Below are 14,992 nucleotides of genomic sequence, written 5' to 3'. Positions count from 1 at the left end.
TCTGAATTATCTTACCTTCTTGTAGCAATTTGATATTTTTGATGAATGCCAAAATGAAACATGTTTGTAAACTGATCTTTTCCTCTGGGTTTATTAGATTATATTGGATTCATAGGTTTACTTGATTAAGTAATTATGAAAACCTCTTGTGCCAGTAGGGTGTTCAGTCCCCTCCCTTTGGTGGGTGGGAACTCACAGGTAAAGACATGGCAAAGAACGTAGTTAAGAGTTCTTAATGTTGGAATTTTGATGTTGGAGTTTGATGCTGTTCTTAACCTGGAGCTCTGGGGAGAGAGACAGAGCCATTTGCCTGATAGTCTACAGCTGACCTTGTGGAGGAACCAGAGGTGCTGAGCCCAGAGGAACCCAGGAAGCCTGAACCCTTGCAGACTTCGGCAGTTATCTTGCTCCAACACGTGAAAATAGGCTTTGGTGAGGAAGTAACTTATGCTTTATGGCCTGGTGTCTGTAAGCTCCTACCCCAAATAAATATCCTAATAAAAATCAATTTCAGGTTTTTTGCATCAACATCCCTTTGGCTGACTAATACACTTGTAAACAAACTCATAATTGGTTATATGTTTATTATATCTATCCTCTAAGGTAAACGTATTTGATTTTGTGCTGCTTTTTTCAGAAGGTTTTCTGCCCTTGTTTTCAGTTCATCCTAGAAGTATTTTTAAGTCTTGAGGGCTCAAGTGCTGACTTTACTTAATCTTTGAAACTTGCTTACTGTTGTTGATAATGGCATTGGGATTTATATGTTTCTTTGTACAGTGGATAGGATTCACAAATCACTTTTAGGTTCTTTCAGTAATAGGCAAACTTTTATTGCATTTTCTCTCTTGACATCAACAATTGGCTGATGCCAATCCTCTATTGCCTTCTTTTAAATTAAAGTGTATTTTGTGCTGCCACGTGGAACCACTTTAGCAAAAAAGAGAGGTTGTATGGGGTGCTGTGTGAGACTGCCATTTGGAAAAGTCAGAAGATCGTTTGAATATGGATGAAAGAAATTGTTTGCTTTGGTGAGGTTTCTTACCAAGTAAATATAGAACAACTTAAAAACAGGAAAATAAATATTGATAATACAAGTTTTATTTCATCTTATTTTTTCCCCAGGCACTAAAAAGCTAGAGAAATATTGTCATTATAAGCAATATTTTAATGTGGTTTTAAAAGCTGCATTATGACATATTACCTCTCAGGAATCTAAAATTTCAAAGGACTGTAATGATTCGAAATTGTAATCAGGTGTTCAAAGTTGGTTTCCTTAGGATTTTAGCCCAATACAAACAAGTCCACTGGAACAGGCTAGACATACTTTTCCCTTTTTTTAAAGACTCTGTTTTTCTCCCCTTTATTTTCAAAGTGATGTTTCTACTACCACACACAAAAATGGAGGGTGGTGGTGGTTGATTTTCCTAGTTAAAAAAAAAAGAAAAATAAAATTTTCTTAAGTGATTATTCAAGAATTTAAGATTTTTATGCACAGAAGTTAACACAGATAATTCTCTTCATTCAATTTGACTTTGTGCTAAAAATTATCATTTTAAATTAAATACTTTTTAACAGCTATATGGCCTCATGAGCAAGGCACAATTAAAATCTCTTTTTCTGGTGTAGTATAACAGGTAATATCTGGGCCAGGACTTTGATCACCTAGATGACTGGCTGGACCTCAGCCTCCACTCTTCCTCTATGACATCACTATGCATACAGGTCAGCTAGTGCTGGAGGTCTGCCCTGGAGCTCAGTATGTTGAGGAGGTGACAGTTGAGAGTCCAGAGGCACATTTGGTGCTTGCAGCTCTAACACAATGAGGGAAGGAAGACTAAATACTAGAGGAGGAAAGGCAAAGCCTCAGAAAACCAGTTTGACAGTATCAGGGAAAGAACAGGATCTGACCTGTGGACTTGATCATACATAGGGACATTTCAGGACACTAGCTACAGGAAGTTCAGACCCCACCCCCCTAATAATTAACAGCACCAGCAACAAAACAAAGGTGAAGCTAATAATCATGACTACTCTGAAGAGGCCATCAAGGACTCTGCAAGGCTTCTACATTTAATCCTAATGCTGCCTTGGTGAGACAGGCATGATTCACACATGAAAGAACCCAGAATTCCAGAGGTTAAATATCCTGTCCAACCAAACAGATTGTAATCAGACAAAGCTAGTGTTCCATTGAGTTTAATTATCTCCTTGAGAAGTGTCAGGAAAAAAAATACAAATAAGTATTATTAACTAAAATAGGGCACTAGGTGGGGACTGAATCCCAGAAACTAGCAGGAAGTTTCAAATTCTGTAGAACAGATGCAGAGACGGGGATCATTCTCAACCTATGGTCACATGATATTCACATGTCCCATTTTAGGCTTTGTTTTAGAATTCAAACTGCATTTCTAGCCATTGATAACTAATGACTAGATTTTAAGGCTTTTCCATACAGATATATTAAATCTGCAACTCAATAGAAATTTGTACTGATAATTTTAGCTCAACTAGACTTGAGGTTTGAAAAAAAATTTTTAAGAGCAAAATTTATTTTCTAATTAATGAGATAGTAAAGAAACATTTAGGTTCCCTACCTTCCGACTAGGCTTCTTGGCCCCTTCCCACAGCCGGGGACCATGTAAGCCTCTTTGCTGAAATCAGTGAAAAATACTGAACTGCTGTTTATAACTTCATTTCTATGGGGAAAACGTATTTGAGTTGCATAGATCCTAGGAACAGGTCTACTTTTTGCTTTGTCAGTGGATTCTGTAATCTTCTACCACGCATTTTCTGACTTCTTTCTTTGCTCTCAACCCAGACAGAGGCTGGGGTTACAGCCATGCTCTGGCAGTACCATAACTATGGGAGATATGTCTAAGCATATTATAAGATTTCAAAGGCATTACCAGCACTATCTTTGAGAAACAGAATTAAAACTTATTAATTGACAAATTTCTATTTCTGAGTATGACCTGTTTCTATTTTCCAGTTTGATTTATCAAACTTGTGTGTTTGTTTCTGCATGTTGCTCAATTCTCTTTGGAAAGATGGTCTTGGAAGGAGGAAGAACCAAATCCTGTATGCATTGACCAGACAGAAATATTTCATATATCATAGGCTCATTTTCTTGATGTTTTTTAGGAAGATTGGTGTGGAAAGTTGAATTATGCACCCCATTAAAAATGATCTTAATCTTAATTCCTTCCTACGGGTACAAACCTATTTGAATTCAGACCTTTGAGAATGTTATTTTTGGTTAAGGGGTGGTCCAACTAAATGAAGTTGGACCTTATTCCAATTACTTGAGGCTTTATGAAGAGAAAGATATATGAAGATGAGAAAACTGGAAGTCAACAGGAGCCTGGAAGAGAAAAGAAAGTACATTATCTTGGATATTGCTATGTGACAAGCCAGTATCTCAAGGATCACCTGCAGCCATCCCCAAAATACCAAAGTCTTTGGCTTTGCTAACACTTCACTTTTGGACTTCTAGCCTCTAAACTATGAGTCAATGAATACCTGTTGTTAAGCCAAGGCATTGTATGATATTTGTCTGAGCAGCCAGGAAACTAAGACAATTGGATTGCCCAAAGATATTTGAAAATATTTTAAATCTACATTTTAACTCTATCTCATGGTGATATAACTGAATGAATTGTTCCTCTCAATCTTGACATTCTTATTCTAAATTCAAGTAAAATACGCATTCTTTACATATACAAAAAGTAAGTGCTTAAATGTTATTTGTCCATTTTCTTTAATTTCAAGTTTTTGATATTTATCTTTGCTTATATTTTCTTATTTTTTATCCCCCATAGGACAAAATCATTCATTAAAATCATTTATCTGCCCATAATATAAACTGTATTTTATATTTAACTCAATTTTAATATTCAATATTTTTAAATTTTCATTTTTAACATTTATAATTTTAGTAATGATACTACTTCTTTTAAATACTTTTGTAGATACTATCTGTATTATCACTGATATTTTAATATATTAAGTGGCTTCTCTCCACCTAGTTATTTAGTTTTGCATTTAATTTGCTTTGCCACTTGGTCTTTGCTAGAATCTTTAGATATAACTGTTCTAGAAAACTGAGATCTGTGTACAGATGAAAAGTTACTCATGGTAGTCAAATGTATGATAGCACTATGTTTCAAGTAGAGGGAGAGAAATACTCTAAAGGATTCTCTTTCTAGTTATCTACAATATCCACATGGTCTTATGTGAAAATGTGAAAGATGGGTCATCAGTCTACTTCTTATCATTCTCTATTGGGTAGAAATAAACCTCTTGAATATCATTATCAAAAACAAAGAAAACATGGAATGAATGAGCATAAGTTCATTAATAACAGCCCTCAAAATTTCTTATAGTTATGAAAATTTTCTTTGATTTATATATTTTTTTCTTTTGAAAACTATAAGCTCTATCTTTCATGTAATTGTATAATTTTCCCCATATTCATTATACACATGTGGCTTGAATTGGTAAAGGCAACTGAATAGTTGCTGGGTCTGAAGGACACTATCATTTCCTAGTTAGTTATGTTTTAATCCCAAATACGTGCTTTCTACCTACCTAGAGTGTGGCAAACAAACAGATTTTATTGAAAAGAATAATTGAGTTTCACCTAAGCCTCAAATTTATCAAATCCCTGAAGGAACTGTGGCCTCAAGTAATAACTTTGAAAAGAAAAGTGAACAGCCAATCAGTAATCATGTACTATGTTATACCAATTTTCTCTATATTATTTCTACACCAGAAAACATCCCAACAGAGTGGGTATTTTTATCTTCCTCATATAGACAAGAAAAATGAGGCTCAGTAAGTTTAATAAATTCTGCCAGGCAGAAACCCATATCTGGATAACTCAAAAATACAATTGCTTTCCTCATGCCATGCTCAGAGCAGAAGAATTAATGGTTTATATTTTTGTGAAATGAAACAAAAGCTAAATAAACTCAAAATATAATAATCCAGGGAGGATGGCAAAGGACTAACAGGCAGAGCTGAATGCTCTAACAAAAACAATGGAGAAGAGCCAAACACTGTCCAAGGGACCTGCTTTGGAGGTCAACAGACCAGGACAGTGTTACACAAATCCCAGGAGGATGAGAGACAGAGAGATGAAGAAGCCAAAATGACAAAGGTGAATTACCAAGTCCCCATGGTGGCCAGGAAGGGTTTTCCTCCCCCACCCCCAAGATAGTAAGCTCAGATAAAGCCCCTAGTTCACTGCAGCTGACTGAGAGGGGAACCGACACTCCTTCTCTGTTAGCTGTTGTAAGGGAAAAAGGAGTGGAGGTTGGGGAGCTTTTCTTCAGTGAATTCAGCCAGCAGAACCTGTTTTTAATCTCTGATCTGGAGATGCAACACAGGAACATAGCAAAGCTGAGACTGAGACATCTCCATGGAAAAGTGCACTGACTAGTGCCATTTGCTGGCCAGTCTGGAAATTACATGGACAAAATTCTCTTCAAGCTCTTATATCCAATCCCTGAGAGAAAAAATGCACCCTTCTAGCAAGTCCCTGGGCCAATTTTGAAAACTTAAGCTGTGCAATTTAAAAGACTGATATCTTTTATATTTGACATAAAATATCAAAGAAGAGATGTGAAAAAAAAAAACAGTAGGGAAAAGAGAGAAATTAGTGATCAGAATAAATTCTCCAACATATTCAGAGGCTTAAACATCAGCAAAAAATTACAAGCCATACTAGGAAACAGGAAGAGATGGCTCAGCCAAAGGAAATGATCAAATATCCTGAAAAGATACAGGATTTAAGAATCAGTGATAATCATACAACTCTCCTAAGTCACTTCAAAGAATTTAAAGAAAATATGACTAAAGCAATAAAGGATATTAAGAAGATGCTGGGTGAACATAAAGAAAAATGTGAAAGACTGCAAAGAAAAGTAACAGATCTTATGGGAATGAAAGACTAATAGATGAGATTAAAAATATATTAGAAGCACATAAGAGCAGAGTTGAATTTCTTTAAGACAAAATTAGTGATTTCAAAGACAGAACATCTGACCTGGAAAAGACCATAGAACAGAAAGAGAAGAGAATGGACAAAAGGGAACAGAGGCTCAGGGAACTGAATGACAATGAAAAACTCACAAATATTCTCATTATTGGTGTCCCAGAAGAAAGAATATTTGAGGCAATAATAACTGAAAACTTCTCAAACCTTATGAAGAACAATACACCCCAAACAGAATAATTCCAAATAGACCTACCTGAGACACCTACTCTTCAGAATGACAAATATCAGAGATGAAGAGAGGATTCTGAAAGCAGCAAGAAGAAAGCAATGCATCACATACACTTGATAAGATTACGTGCCAATCTTTCATCAGAAACAATGGAAGTGAAAAGAAAGTGGTATGATGTATTTAAGGTACTGAAAGAGAAAAAACTGCCAACCAAGAATTCTGTATCTGGTAAAGCTGTCCTTCAAAAATGAGGGTGAGTTCAAATTCTTCTCAAACAAAACTGATGGAATATGTTACCAAAAGACCAGATCTGCAAGAGATACTAAAGGGGGTGCTGCGGCCTGAAAGGAAAAAACAAGGGCAAGAGATTTGGAGAAGAGTTTAGAGATGAAGATTAGGAAGGAATGAAGGAAGGGTAAACTAGAGTATAGAAGAAAGACAATTGAATGATAAGACATCAGAGAGCTGAAGGACAAAATGGATGAAGTAAGTATGCCTCAACACTGATAACACTGAATGTTAATGGATTGAACTCCCCAATTAAAAGATATAGACTGATAGAATGGGTAAAAAAATGAGCCATCTATATGTTGTCTACAAGAGACCCACCTCAGATGTCAGGATACAACCAGGTTAAAAGTGAAAGGTTGGACAAAAGATATTCCACGCAAACAGTAACCAAAAAAAGCTGAACAAACCAGATAAGTGTAAAATAACATCATAGTATATGAACAATAATTACTCAGTTCAACTGGCAAATTTTTCCTGTGGTCACTATACTGTATTCTTTTTTCATACAAAATAAATACTTGCTTTTATTTGAGGAGTGCTGGAGAAGACATATACTTTTGGACACTTCATTTTTCTTTAACCCTTTCTTATTTATACTCTTTAATTAAAATAATCTATCAATAATGATTTAGCATGATTACTGTTGAAAAAGAGTTTGAGTTTTTCTGTCTCATAAAATTATGAGTTGGCAAATTGTTTCTTCTATAATTCATTTCAATAAGATGTAAAGAATTCCCAAATAGGAATTTGATGATCTAGAAAGAATTTTGGCCTGAATGGAAATTAAATAACTAAACCAATAATTTATTTCATTCTTGGAGATTATTATGTCCAATAGTTAGATCTGTAATAAAAAATTAAAATTATGTTATAATTAATTTCTATTATATTTGAATTACTAAATATATTTATAAATGCTTATTGCTATGCTATTTTTTATACTTGATTATATAAAATCTAACCTGGCTTTGCACTGTTTTAAAATTTGTAATTTCTTTCAATCTATTTTTCTATTTATTTGATAATTTTAAAATAAAGGACTTTTTAATAGCTAAAAAAATTCTACACTCTATATAGATCATATGATATGTGAGTATATCTCAATAAAACTGCTTAATAAACAAATAAATAATTGTGCAAGAAAAGAAGCTATGTACAGTAGGGAAATAGATTGAGCAATGAGGAATTTTCTTGTCTATCTGCTTTTTTTAAATTATTATTATCAAAATAATGAAAATATTTTAATAATAATTGAAGTGATGAACACACAACTATGTGATTATAACAAATACCATCTTGGATACATTTTGGATAAATTGTAGGCTTTATTAATTGTATTAAGAAAATAGAGGGAAACGGACTTGGCCCAGTGGATAGGGCGTCCACCTACCACATGGGAGGTCCGCGGTTCAAACCCTGGGCTTCCTTGACCCGTGTGGAGCTGGCCCATGCACAGTGCTGATGCGCGCAAGGAGTGCCCTGCCACGCAGAGGTGTCCCCTGCGTCACACGCAAGGACTGCGCCCGAGCTGCCCAGCACGAAAGAAAGTGCAGCCTGCCCAGGAATGGTGCCGCCCACACTTTCCGTGCCGCTGAGGACAACAGAAGCGGACAAAGAAACAAGACACAGCAAATAGACACAGAGAACAGACAACCGCGGGAGGGGAGGGGAATTAAATAAAATAAATCTTAAAAAAAAAAAAAGGAAAAGAAAATTGATTTGTTTTTAAACATCTAATAATCCTTTTTAATATGAGTGAAAGCTTAAATAAAAGAATGTGTGATTCAGTCATCTAAAATTCCTGTTGTTGAAGGTGCTGTTTGTATTTTTTTAATGAAATCAGATTTCAATGAAATCAGGCATGCAGAACATTATCTGTTCTTTTTTAGGTCTATAATGATTCTAAATTTCTCTTATAAACCTCATTCTGTTGAGGTAGCAGAAGCTTAGCCAAGACTTCTTTCCCTGTGATTTCATCAAAATTCTAAGTTTAATGCATAGTTAAGTAGGTTAGGGTTTCACTTGATACACTAAAATCATTCAAACACACTGTCATTGACTGAGATATATATTGTCATGTCTGATTTCATGTCCTTTTTTCTTTGGATTTAAACATTCCATTCTCTGTTCCTATCTCTACAAGCTCTTTCTAATCTAAGACGAAAGGAAACTCCATGACAGATTTTCATGATCCTGTTTAAGGTCACTCACTACTCCTAGGAATGTGGAAATTTATCTCTTGTGGTTCATCAGAAAGTTATTAAACTATTTCTAACACTTCTGTCTAGACATACTATGTAGTGATTGATTTCTGTCCTGGGTTTATTTTTATCACCATTCTGATTCTTCACAGAATGAGAGAGATTCTGAAAGTTCTGTGTTTTCATTTGCTAGATTTTACTTTCTTCTCCTGCTCCAGACTTTTCACCTCTCTACCACTACACAATTAATGAGCTTTTCTAGTCTCAGTTAAGTGTCTTTGTCATTACCAACATGGCATGTTTTATATTCAGAGGCTCTATAATGCCAAACCATTTGAGACTATAAACGTTTTATGTTTTCCACTATATCACCTCTTTCCTGAGGCAGCAAAGACATTTGCTCACTAACTAGTGGAAGTACAAAGTACAAATAGTTTGTAAGAAACATGATTGATATTTAAAATATTATCTTATCACTCAGATAATTAGGTGGAAACACTGAGTGTGGACATAAGTTTAGGTTTTCTCCTAGATCTATCATAAAAAATGTGTGAACTTGCATAATGATAATCTCAAACTTTCTACTTGTCTAAAATAGGTATCATCATTAATTTTCTCTTTCCATCTTAGAAATTTATTCTGTTTTTCAAACAGTCATTCCTTTCCTACAGAGAATTTGTTAAAGCCATGCTTTCTCTATATATTACCTACCATTTTTAACATTCCTCCTATCCCTTTTTCATTTGTTTCACAAGGATAAGTTTATTTATATTCCTCATGTTTATGACCCCAGTGCCTAGGAAGATGGTCAGGAAACACTTTTTCACTGAGAGAACAATATATTTTTTTCTCAGATATGATATTCAAAGTCAGAAAAATTGCTATGTCCTATGGATATTTGATCAAGATGCTTGTACTGGTTATCTTCCACTTGCCACTACTCGTAACCCTTCTTGAATGTGTTCTTTACACTCTGACTTGACCCATATGGACAGTATCAACAGACTCTCTGGCCTTATAGATTCTGAGCACATTCAGTCTGTGGAAGGTCCCACAAGCTTAAAGGGGGTTATAAAGAGTGAAGTAAGAGTTTTCAGTCCCTGAGCTCCCTTCCAGTCACGTTTTTGGGATTTGGCTGCATCCCTCAAAGACCACTGTTTCTGTTGGGTGGTTAATTCCACAGAGCTACTTTTTCTAGATTCTGGCAATCTCTCCCTCTCCTTCCATTCTTTAGGTCTAAAATAGAAACTGTTTCCTTTTGTAGCTAAACATGAGAATTTTTGTAATCCTTTTTAGCTTCTACCCTCAACTTTGTAAATAAAACTTTTACTAAATGATCCAATTACCCAATTTGATTGTATCACATATTCCCTGCAAGACCTTAAATATTATTTCATTGAACCTTATTTTTCTCATCTATTAAATATGAAAGTTAAGTTTGATAATTGATGGAACACACTCCCTACTAAGAATTATCTTTGATTCTTATGATGTGTAACTTCCAACTGAAGTGGTATAGGAGAGGCAACCAACCTAGGTACACATAAATATAAAACCAGAAAAAATTAGCTTCTGAGAAATTAGAATAATGAAAGCCACATTCTCATCATTAATAAGTTCCCCTAATGTTAAAACAGAAGCAGGAAAAGGAACAAAATTAACCTTAATGAAACCTGAAATACTTCTATGTAGAGAAGAACTATCCAGAGAATTAATCTGAATCGTATGTTGGGGTGTTATTTCAATGGCCAATTGATTCTAATCTTACATTCATCTCTCAACTATTTATTTCATTTAAGTATTACTATCAGGAAGAAAATTATTTTTTTTCATAACTCTAATAATCTTATAATTTTGTGTCTTTGAGGTTCCATTGCTGCTCTAATAATTTTCACAGATCACTGAAAATTATGGACTGAAATGTATAAATATTTTCAAGGCAGAGAAGAAATTTAAGGGGTGTTTTATGGGCAATATTAAGACATATTATATGTGTAAATTATTTTTGAGTATCAAAAATATAATACTGGGAAAATTTTAAACAACATTCTACCAATTATGATCTTCTTAAATTTGTAATACATGTATACAAGTTTTCTCTGGGTGAAGATGTTGGCCCTTAGGCAGGATACTTAACCTCTCCCTGCCTCACTTATCAAATGTGAACTGTGTATTCATTAGAAGTTTATTATGAGGATTGTGGCAGCTTGATATATTTTATGAATTCCAAAAATAGATATTGGATGTTTGTAAACTGGGTGTCCCTTCAGGAATATTAGATTATATTGGATTCAGAGGTTTCACTTTTTAAATAAAGATTAAGGCTTTAATTGGGCCATAGCAGTAGGATGTTATATCTGTGTCCCCTTGTTGGTGGGCAGGGACTCATAGAGAAAAGACATGGCAAAGGACAAGAGTGGAGAGGTTTGATCCTAGAGCCCTGGAAGAGAGATGAGTCATTCACCTGATAGTCGCTAGCTGGCCTTGAGGAGCTAGCAGAGCAGCTAGCTATACCTGTGAAAAGGCAAGCTCCAAGAAGAGAGGAACCCAGGAAGCCTGAATCTTTGGCAAATGTCAGCAGCCATAGTCTACAGCTAACTTTGTGGAGAGAAGCAAGCCTGAGCCCAGAGAGAATCGAGTCCTGGGGAGAGAGACAGAGCCTAGAGCGCCTGATGGCTTACAGCTGATATTGGAAGCTGGGGCGGTGGAGCTGAAGAGGAAGGGAGAGGATGAACATTGGCAGCCATCTTTCTCCAATACTCGGTAACAGATTTTGGAGAGTGAGGGAAATAACTCATGCTTTATGGCCTGGTAACCGTAGGCTTCTACCCCAAATAAATGCCCTTTATAAAAGCCAACAGATTTCTGGTATTTTGCATCAGCACCCCTTTGACTGATTAATACAAGGATTAAATGGGGAGATATAGAAAGTACTCTTTAAATGTTAGCTGTTATTATTACCTGTGCTGTTGTTGTCATTTATATGTTCTAAATAGCATATAGGAAATATCGCAATTTTAGGGATTTTTCTATATTCTCTAATTCAAACTGACACTAAAAATTCAGAAACTGTTCAATGTGTTTTAGGGCAAATGAATTTGTCTCTTCCCCCTCAAGAGGCAAAAACAATCTCCCCTCATATAGTTAAGTATGTGGTTTTCTGAGTAAATTAATCTATAATTTGGAGCGAAAGGATTGATAAATCTATCATTTATACTACAGTCCATCCTCAAGAGACACACTTCAAACACAGGCATATAAAGTTTAAAATGAATAGCATGTAATATATATCAAGACCAATAAGTAAAACAAAAGGGTTACCAATTTTATTACTTGACAAAATGCATCCCATATACATGTTTTTAAGTACAACAAACCAATAAACACTAGGGAAATGGCAATTACAAAAGCAAGATCATTCCACTATCACTTGGTTAAAACTTTTCTGAGCCAGTTTAATGATCAAAATATATCATTCAGACTTGACTTAACTGTTCTTTTCCATAGGCACCCTCATTCCTTTTCAGAAATGGTAACAACATTGCTATATCTCGATCTTTATTTTTTTCAACAAATATGAGTATATATGCCCATCATGTTGTAGGATCCAGAGATACAAAATTTCAGGGAGTTTATTATACAATAGTGTCCCTTTTCCCTAGCTAGCTATCCCTCACTAGGTTAACATAAAATTTTAGATAGAAAGTCAAGCCTGGTGGGCTCCTCGTTAGTATATCATATATTAACCATAGGAAGGTCTAGTTTAAGGCTAGTACCATAAACTTCTGCCAAGGGGATGGCAAAATTAATTTTAGAGAGTATCACTTTGGGCCCCTTATTTGCTGTAGCTTCTCAATATTCATCTACACCATCAATTTTAATCAGCTATAAAAATAATGAGTTATGCCAGTTAATGTGGATTGAGTAAGAAAGTTCCACCCCTGAGTGGCAAACAAGGTGCAGAAACATGTAGTTGACAGGATTTCATTTTTTTTTTTTTTTGAGGAGGATGAGGTGTTCAAATGCAGAGGGTGGAGTTAATTACAACCCTTATGTTATTGTGCCTTATCATTATTCAAGTAAGGCTCTTTTCTTTCCTTCTTTCCTTCCTTTCTTCCTCTTTCTTTTTCCTTCTTTCTTTTTTGTTTCCTTACTCCCTCCCTTCCTTTTTTCCTTTGCTTTATTCTCTCTTCTTTTCCTTATTCTCTCTCAATTTATTTCTGAATGAACTTATATAAACTATAATTAGCTTATTCTCTTTGAGACCTCATAATCCAAGTATATTTATCTCAATATTTACTTTTTAATGTGCTTAAAATTTCTTTATTTGTGATGTACTTAAAGAAATGTTTAATGTTTTTGCATATATGTATTTCAATTTACATACATTGAATGTATTTATTTCTAGGATAACCTATACAGGAATTCTTAAAGGACTTTAATATAGTCACTATAGAATTCCTGGATATTTTCGTTTGTTCCGAGACACTTCAGAATTTAGTGCTGTTGTAGAGAAACACAACTTTTGTAGATCGATGTTACATCTCAAAATTGCTGAGCTCATTGTTTCTTGAATATGAATTATTGACATCATTTTTAAATAATATTTTTATAATTTCTGTTTCAATTCTTACAGATCTTTCCTTTTGTTTTCTTTATATCATGTCTACATCTAGTACAACTATAAAAATATATAGTGGGAATTATTGTCCTGTTCCAAATTTATAAAGATTGTTCCTAAATCAACTATAATGCTTGCTTTGAATTTTTTGTTTTAGAAATTTTATTAAGTTAGGGGAATTTTCCTATGTACTTGTGTTATATTGATTTAGTTGGCAATTTTTTTTTCTGCATCAGTAGCAGTAATCATGTTGTTTTTGTTTAATGTATTAATGTGTCATTTATTAAAAGAAATAAATCAGTTTAGTCAGCTTTTGTAATATTCCACAGTATACTGTAAACAAAACACACACTTCAAACACAGGCATAAATAGGTTAAAATGAATACCATGGGAAATATGACAAGAAAATAATGAACAAAGACAAAAATAGAATTTAAAGCAAATGTTCTTATTTACTACTAAGGACATTGTATTAATTTAGAGAGACAATTAAAAAAGAGCATACATTGATTACAAGCCTCTCCTTTATGCTAAATCCCATGACTGGTAAGAGGATTACACATCTCTTATACATCTCATTCCCCACCAACTTCACTCCTGACTACACAACTGCTGATTAGAAAAAAAAAAGTTGTCAATTGAGAATTCAAAAACAGAAGAATACTCCTTCAGAATTGAGGAATACTCCTTCAAATTAAGGAATGTTGGAGAAATCTGTGACTGGAAATGAGCTATATAAAATGATAAAGGACATTATTCAGGAAGGAGAGAAATCATGCTACTTGGAAAATGAGGGACAGGATGAAATGAAAAGTACTTGAAATGAAATAAATGTTTGAATATTTTAAAAATGCTGATTTTTTGAAACTCATAATTTCCTTAAAGAAAACTGCCTCTTTAAAGAAAAAATACCCACATTGTAAGGTGGGGAATAAAACATATGTAGAAGAGATTTAAATATGAAAACAGAGAGTAGAGGTGTACAGATAAATTGAATTACAATTGTTGGCCAAAATGGCCTGTGGCACTAAGCGGCTCCTTTCCTGTGCCTGATTCCCGCACACGCCAACCTGAAGTCTGCCTCTTCCCTCAGCAACAGAAAGCTACCAGCCAACCTAAAATGTGCTGTCCCGTTGGCCAATCCATTCATACGATGCCGCCCAAACCCAGCCTATCCGTGATTGCCACCTCTCCCCCCACCCCCACCATAACCCATATAAGCCGATGCATTCCCTCAATAAACCTGATTTGCGCCACGAGCCTACGTCTCCAGAGTGGTTACTTTGTGTTCTGTGCTCTGCAGTGCTTACCTCACGAGGCCACAGTCCTGCATCTTCCCCTGCCGCACAGGTGGGGCTGGAGATAGTAGCGGAGACCGTTGCTGACAACAATATTATAAGATCATCAGATTTGTGAAACATGCTGGTGAAATGCAAAACTCAGAAGGTAATACAAAGAGTGGATTGGGAAATGGAAAAGTTAGGTGTAGGTTGTAAAATGAAAAATAGGGAAGTAGGATGCTTGGAGTATTGGTTGTGAAGTCTGAACTGTGAATAATTATTAAAATTGTGGCTCTAAATAGACTTTTGTAATTTAAGGAAGCATGTTTCAAGACTTAAAGAAACTAAATATAATACCAATGTTTTTTAAA

This window comes from Dasypus novemcinctus, chromosome 14 (assembly GCF_030445035.2).
Source record: "Dasypus novemcinctus isolate mDasNov1 chromosome 14, mDasNov1.1.hap2, whole genome shotgun sequence".
Lineage (NCBI taxonomy): Eukaryota > Metazoa > Chordata > Mammalia > Cingulata > Dasypodidae > Dasypus > Dasypus novemcinctus.
The sequence above is the reverse complement of the archived record's forward strand: the minus strand, read 5'-3'. Positions refer to the sequence as shown.